Source organism: Panulirus ornatus, chromosome 30 (assembly GCF_036320965.1).
Source record: "Panulirus ornatus isolate Po-2019 chromosome 30, ASM3632096v1, whole genome shotgun sequence".
Classification (NCBI taxonomy): Eukaryota; Metazoa; Arthropoda; class Malacostraca; order Decapoda; family Palinuridae; genus Panulirus; species Panulirus ornatus.
The window spans coordinates 10,107,501-10,115,000 of record NC_092253.1 but is presented as its reverse complement, the minus strand read 5'-3'; the positions used below and the strand labels follow the sequence as shown (position 1 = coordinate 10,115,000).

The 7,500-nt window shown below is 41.4% G+C and overlaps 1 pseudogene; it reads left to right on the top strand.

Moving 5' to 3' along the window:
- The window catches only part of LOC139758411 (uncharacterized), a 141,280-nt pseudogene that overhangs the window by 45,981 nt on the left and 87,799 nt on the right, over nucleotides 1-7,500 (top strand).

Here is a 7,500-nt window from a genome sequence, read left to right as displayed (position 1 = left end):
CCACACACGCAAATATACATACCTATACATCTCATTGTACACATATATATACACACACAGACATATACATATATACACATGTACATAATTCATACTGTCTGCATATATATAGCGTTAATGAGATGGCCTTGATTAGGGCCCAAGTTGCCCATGTCGTCTCAGGGAAAATAAAAAAAATGATGACAAGGTCGTGGGTTGATATGATATCTGTTATCTGTTATCTATTGGTGACGTTCATATCGGTCAGAATGAGGTGGTTAACTGCAGTAACCTACGCTAGCTTCAATGAACCCAACACAGTGGCCAAACTGCCCGTGGCACCAGCTCCCGTGCCACCCTCCAATTGCGGGGTATAGTGTCAAAGGCTTTCAGGTCGTGATTAGGGAAAAACAAGTCATAAAGTCTGTGATTGGATGGTGATGGGCCTGGCCTTACGATAGTTCGGGAGGCTGTTAATGTGCTGTGCCGGCCTGTGGTTGGCCAGGTGTGGAAAAGTTTATATACTGACTGTGTGTCTGTACGTATGTGTTTGTGTGGATGAATTCGTTGTATAAAGGTTCATATATATTCACTCTGTCTGTGTGAGTTAATTCGTTGTATAAAGGTCTATATATTCACTGTGTGTCTATGTGGGTTAATTCGTTGTATATAGGTTCATATATTCACTGTGTATGTACGTGTGTATCTGTACGTGTGCGTCTGTACGTGTGTGTCTGTACGTGTGTGTCTGTGTGGGTTAATTCGTTGTATAAAGGTTCATATATTGACTGTGTGTCTGTAAGTGTGTGTCTGTACGTGTGTGTCTGTACGTGTGTGTCTGTGTGAGTTAATTCGTTGTATAAAGGTTCATATATTCACTGTGTATGTACGTGTGTATCTGTACGTGTGTGTCTGTACGTGTGTGTCTGTGTGGGTTAATTCGTTGTATAAAGGTTCATATATTGACTGTGTGTCTGTAAGTGTGTGTCTGTATGTGTGTGTCTGTACGTGTGTGTCTGTGTGGGTTAATTCGTTGTATGCTAATAAGGTTATGATGTCTGTGTGGGTGGTGGGCAACACGCTCTCTGCTTCCCTCACTGCTTTCATCTTCCATCTATCTGCTTCCCTCCATCTTTCTTGTCTCCATTCCTTCCTTCACTTCCTTCACTTCCTTCACTTCGGATATTTCGATGCATGGGAGTCGGCGGGCACAATGAAGGCAATTATCTCTTCCTCATGATCTCCTCTCATCCTCCTCCTCATGATCCTCCTCCCTCATCCTCCTCCTCCTCATGATCCTCTCTCTCATCCTCCTCCTCCTCATGATCCTCCTCCCTCATCCTCCTCCTCCTCATGATCCTCTTTCTCATCCTCCTCCTCCTCATGATCCTCTCTCTCATCCTCGTCCTCCTCATGATCCTCCTCGTGATCCTCTTTCTCATCCTCCTCCTCATGATCCTCCTCATGATCTTCCTCATGATCCTCTCTCTCATCCTCGTCCTCCTCATGATCCTCCCTCCTCCTCCTCCACATCCTCCTCATGATCCTCCCTCCTCCTCCTCCACATCCTCCTCATGATCCTCCCTCCTCCTCCTCCACATCCTCCTCATGATCCTCCCTCCTCCTCCTCCACATCCTCCTCATGATCCTCCCTCCTCCTCCTCCACATCCTCCTCATGATCCTCCCTCCTCCTCCTCCTCATGATCCTCCTCCACATCCTCCTCATGATCTTCCCTCCTCCTCATCCTCCTCCTCCCAGCAGAATGTGATCCTCCACAAATCCTGGAGTTCCCATCCTGATCTCTCTCCGTCGGGTTGGATTCCTTTGTCGACACCGTGACCCAGAGTGTCGGGGCCAGGCCACCAAGACATGGTCAAACCTCAGAATCTAAAAATCCTGCAGTGGATGTCGAGTTCCCCTTTTAGTTTTCAGTCACTCGCGTCGAGTCCCGCTTGCCTTAGGATCAGTTCTGTTCAATCTATTTCTATGTCACTTTGATTCTGTGTTCTTAGTATGTAGTATGGCTTGATCTCTTTTTCTAACCCCTTTATAGCATTTCTAGAGCCGATGTCTATATTCACTTATACTTTAAGAAAAAATAATATCCATTAATGCTTATATTAGAAAAAAAGATGAAAAAGAAATTGGTTCTCAAATATGCCAGATATCAGTTCTAAATTGTTCTCCTAAAAGCATAAAAACCAAAAAAAATTTCATGATAAAAATTATAGAAAGCATATGAACCATTAATCAAATCTTCAAAAAAGAATTTAAAAAAAATCATAAAAAGCATTAATCAAATCATCAAAAAAAAAACTAGAAATTAATCATAAGAAACATTAATCAGATCCTCATAAAAAAATCTATAAATTAATCATAAGAAACATTAATCAAATCCTCAAAAAAAATCTAAAAATCATAAGAACCATTAATGAAATCTTCAAGAAAAAGAAAAAAGATAAACCTTAAGATATATATATATATATATATATACATTCATTCTTGAAATAGGTCCAAAAAAAAAGGAAGAATAATTTTCAAAAGCCTTTAAGATATCTTGTGCAGATGACACCTATGTTTACATGTTGCGTGTAGTGACAAGTGGCTCTCTCTCGTTGTTCCAGTACGCAACCCGACGCCCAAAGAAATAATAGCACAACTGCTCCTGCGGAGGGCGCAGAAGGGGAACCTCACGCCGGGCCCCGTCTTCAGGCAGACGGAGGCGAAAAAGGAAGACGAAGAAAGCGATGGAGGTGGTGGTGGTGGTGGAGGTGGAGATGCTGGTGAAGGAGGAGGAGGTGGAAGTGGAGGAAGTAGTGGTAGTGGAGGAAGTAGAAGTGCTGGAGGAGGAGGAGGTGGTGGTGGTAGTGGAGGAGGAGGAGGAGGCCCTGGTGGAGGACTCGGTCTCCTGGCCAGGAGGGCGTTCCAGGCGCCTCGTCCGGAGCTGAACCACCTGACGAAGTCTGTCGCTCCTGAAGAAGGTTGTGGATTGATCCTTTGGTTCAGTGTTCCTGTCTTGCCTGCTCCCCTTCCTTCGCCCGCCTACTTTCATCTCCCTACTTACCTGCTTACTGACTTACCTGCTTACTTACTTGCCTGCTTACTTACTTGCCTGCTCACTTACTCGCCCGTGGCTTCTCTGGTTGTGCATGTACTGGGGGCATGTCACGAGGGGGAGATATAGGAAGGTGATTATTAGCCCTTCAGCATGTCCAATGGGCACGAAGGTACGACCCTTGAGCAGTATGGCCCATGGGCACGAAGGGACGACCCATGAGCACGAAGGGACGACCCATGACCAGCCTCTCAAAAAAAGAATCAGGTCTTCATACCCAAGGGCCGTCCACGTCGTGTTCAACGGCCGTCCCGTCGTGCTCAGGGTTCATACCGTCGTGCCTAAGGAGTTAAGCATGCATGTCTCTGTCGTGTGATAAACCCAACTCTGATATGTATACTAAATCACATTGATGGTGTTTTGAGCCTTCCAGATTATGTCCTTTCCCTCACACGTCTCAGTATATATATATATATATATATATATATATATATATATATATATATATATATATATATATATATATATATAAGATAATTAAAGTTGCTAATCAAAGAAAAAGAAAGGCGTTTGGGCTGTACTTATGGGGAAGGAGTGCAAGGTCAACTTTCAAAAGGAAAGTGCAGGGGTTGAAAAAGAGGGCAAATGAGAGCTGGTATGAGCAAGTATCAGCAAACTTTAGGGAGTAGGGAGTAGGGAGTAGGTAAATAATGTGCGAAATACAAGAGAACAAATGGGAACATCTGTGAAAGGGACGAGGGGGGGCGGGAGGGGGGATGATAAGAGGTAGTGATGAAGTGAGGAGGAAATGGAGTGAGTATTTTGGAGGATTGTTGAATGTGTTTGATGACAGAGTGGCAGATATAGGATGTTTTGGTCCAGGTGGTGTGCGAAGTGAGAGAGTCATGGAGAGTGGTTTGGTGGAAGAGAGAAGAGGTGGTGAAAGCCTTACGTAAGATGAAAAGTGGCAAAGCGGCTTGGGTCATTGGTATTGCAGTTGAATTCATTAAGAAGGGGGGGGGGTGATTGTGTTGTTGATTAGTTAGTAAGAATATTCAGTGTATGTATGGATCATGGTGAAGTGCCTGAGGATTGGCGGAATGCGTGCATAGTGCCATTGTACAAAGGCAAAGGGGATAAGAGTGAGTGCTCAAATTACAGAGGTATAAGTTTGTTGAGTATTCCTGGTAAATTATATGGGAGGGTATTGATTGAGAGGGTGAAGGCATGTACAGAGCATCAGACTGGGGAAGAGCAGTGTGGTTTCAGAAGTGGTAGAGGATGTGTGGATCAGGTGTTTGCTTTGAAGAATGTATGTGAGAAATACTGATTTGATTTGTCTTCTCCTCCCGAAGAACATGTTGCTAGGGCATCACCTGCAACACAAGCTTGTGTCGCAAGGGCGTCACATGCAACACAGGCTTGTGTCGCAAGGGCGTCACATGCAACACAGGCTTGTGTCGCAAGGGCGTCACATGCAACACAAGCCAGTCTTCATCAGCGTGATCAATGGGTTGGCAAGGCATTGTGTGCCATCAACCACATCCTCTCTCACCCGTTTAGAGAGTTGAGAGAGAGAGAGAGAGAGAGAGAGAGAGAGAGAGAGAGAGAGAGAGAGAGAGAGAGAGAGGACTTTGCTTTGGAGGGGTGGTCTGTGTGGTCTGTGTATCTTATGTAAGTGCATCCACCCCTTCACCACCCACATCCACCACATATCCCCCACTTCAACTCCCCACCATCACCACCCACATCCACCACATATCCCCCACTTCAACCCCCACACAATCCACTTCCATCCACACATCCCACTTCCATCCACAAAACCCACTTCCACCTCCACTATCCAATTCCTTCCCCCAACCCCTTCACCATCCACATCCACCACATATCCCCCACCTCAACCCCCACCACCACCCACTTCCACACCCACACACAACCCACTTCTACCCACACACAACCCACTTCTACCCACACCACCCTATTCCATCTCCACCATCCACCTCCAACCCCCAAAACCCACACCTCTTACAATAGGCATCGAACCTGGCACCTCTCTCCCGCGACATCAGCTCACCACCCATTTTTCTTTCGTCTTTACCCGTTTCCAGTCATCTCAACATTAACCATGTCGGACCAGCTCTCTCTCTCTCTCTCTCTCTCTCTCTCTCTCTCTCTCTCTCTCTCTCTCTCTCTCTCTCTCTCTCTCTCTCTCTCTCTCTCTCTCTCTCATATTACGGCCATCAATTCTCCAGTAATGCTCTAAGTAAAACGTGACCCCACTACGTTAACACAAGCAGTTCTTCCATTATCTTCTTCTGATACCATGTCAACTCTGGACATACCAGAGGGTTAACCATATCTGTGACTATGTCTACCACAATCTATCGATCGCAAACCCCAATGTATATTGTCTTTCTTTTTTGATCCATTACGAACGTAAGTACTTCTTAGAACCCAGTCTTCAAATAGTGACTTATTCTTAGTAGTAGTAATTGTAGTAGTAGTAGTAGTAGTAGTAATAGTAGTAGTAGTAGTAGTAGTAGTAGTAGTAACATAAGTAGAAGTAACAGTAGTAGTAGTAGTAGTAGTAGTAGTAGTAGTAGTAGTAGTAATAGTAGTAGTAATAGTAGTAGTAGTAGTAGTAACATAAGTAGAAGTAACAGTAGTAGTAGTAGTAGTAGTAGTAGTAGTAGTAGTAGTAATAGTAGTAGTAATAGTAGTAGTAGTAGTAGTAACACAAGTAGAAGAAACAGTAGTAGTAGTAGTAGTAGTAGTAGTAGTAGTAGTAGTAGTAGTAGTAGTAGTAACATAAGTAGAAGTAACAGTAGTAGTAGTAGTAGTAGTAGTAGTAGTAGTAGTAGTAATAGTAGTAGTAATAGTAGTAGTAGTAGTAGTAGTAGTAGTAGTAGTAACATAAGTAGAAGTAACAGTAGTAGTAGTAGTAGTAGTAGTAGTAGTAGTAGTAGTAGTAGTAGTAACATAAGTAGAAGTAACAGTAGTAGTAGTAGTAGTAGTAGTAGTAGTAGTAGTAGTAATAGTAGTAGTAATAGTAGTAGTAGTAGTAGTAACATAAGTAGAAGTAACAGTAGTAGTAGTAGTAGTAGTAGTAGTAGTAGTAGTAGTAGTAGTAGTAGTAATAGTAGTAGTAGTAGTAGTAGTAGTAGTAGTGGTGGTAGTAGTAGTAGTAGTAGTAACATAAGTAGAAGTAACAGTAGTAGTAGTAGTAGTAGTAGTAGTAGTAGTAGTAGTAGTAGTAGTAGTAATAGTAGTAGTAGTAGTAGTAGTAGTAGTAGTAGTAGTAGTAGTAGTAGTAGTAGTAATAGTAGTAGTAATAGTAGTAGTAGTAGTAGTAACACAAGTAGAAGAAACAGTAGTAGTAGTAGTAGTAGTAGTAGTAGTAGTAGTAGTAATAGTAGTAGTAATAGTAGTAGTAGTAGTAGTAGTAGTAGTAGTAGTAGTAGTAGTAGTAATAGTAGTAGTAATAGTAGTAGTAGTAGTAGTAACACAAGTAGAAGAAACAGTAGTAGTAGTAGTAGTAGTAGTAGTAGTAGTAGTAGTAGTAATAGTAGTAGTAATAGTAGTAGTAGTAGTAGTAGTAGTAGTAACATAAGTAGAAGTAACAGTAGTAGTAGTAGTAGTAGTAGTATATAGTAGTAGTAGTAGTAGTAGTAGTAGTAGTAACATAAGTAGAATAACAGTAGTAGTAGTAGTAGTAGTAGTATAGTAGTAGTAGTAATAGTAGTAGTAATAGTAGTAGTAGTAGTAGTAACATAAGTAGAAGTAACAGTAGTAGTAGTAGTAGTAGTATAGTAATAGTAGTAGTAATAGTAGTAGTAATAGTAGTAGTAGTAGTAGTAGTAGTAGTAGTAACACAAGTAGAAGAAACAGTAGTAGTAGTAGTAGAGTATAGTAGTAGTAACATAAGTAGAAGTAACAGTAGAATAGTAGTAGTAGTAGTAGTAGTAGTAATAGTAGTAGTAAGTAGTATAGTAGTAGTAGTAGTAGTAAGTAGTAGTAGTAACACAAGTAGAAGAAACAGTAGTAGTAGTAGTAGTAGTAGTAGTAGTAGTAGTAACATAAGTAGAAGTAACAGTAGTAGTAGTAGTAGTAGTAGTAGTAGTAGTAGTAGTAATAGTAGTAGTAATAGTAGTAGTAGTAGTAGTAGTAGTAGTAGTAGTAGTAGTAGTAGTAGTAACATAAGTAGAAGTAACAGTAGTAGTAGTAGTAGTAGTAGTAGTAGTAGTAGTAGTAACATAAGTAGAAGTAACAGTAGTAGTAGTAGTAGTAGTAGTAGTAGTAACATAAGTAGAAGTAACAGTAGTAGTAGTAGTAGTATAGTAGTAGTAACATAAGTAGAAGTAACAGTAGTTAGTAGTAGTAGTAGTAGTAGTAGTAGTAGTAGTAGTAATAGTAGTAGTATAGTAGTAGTAGTAGTATAGTAGTAACATAAAGTAGAAGTAACAG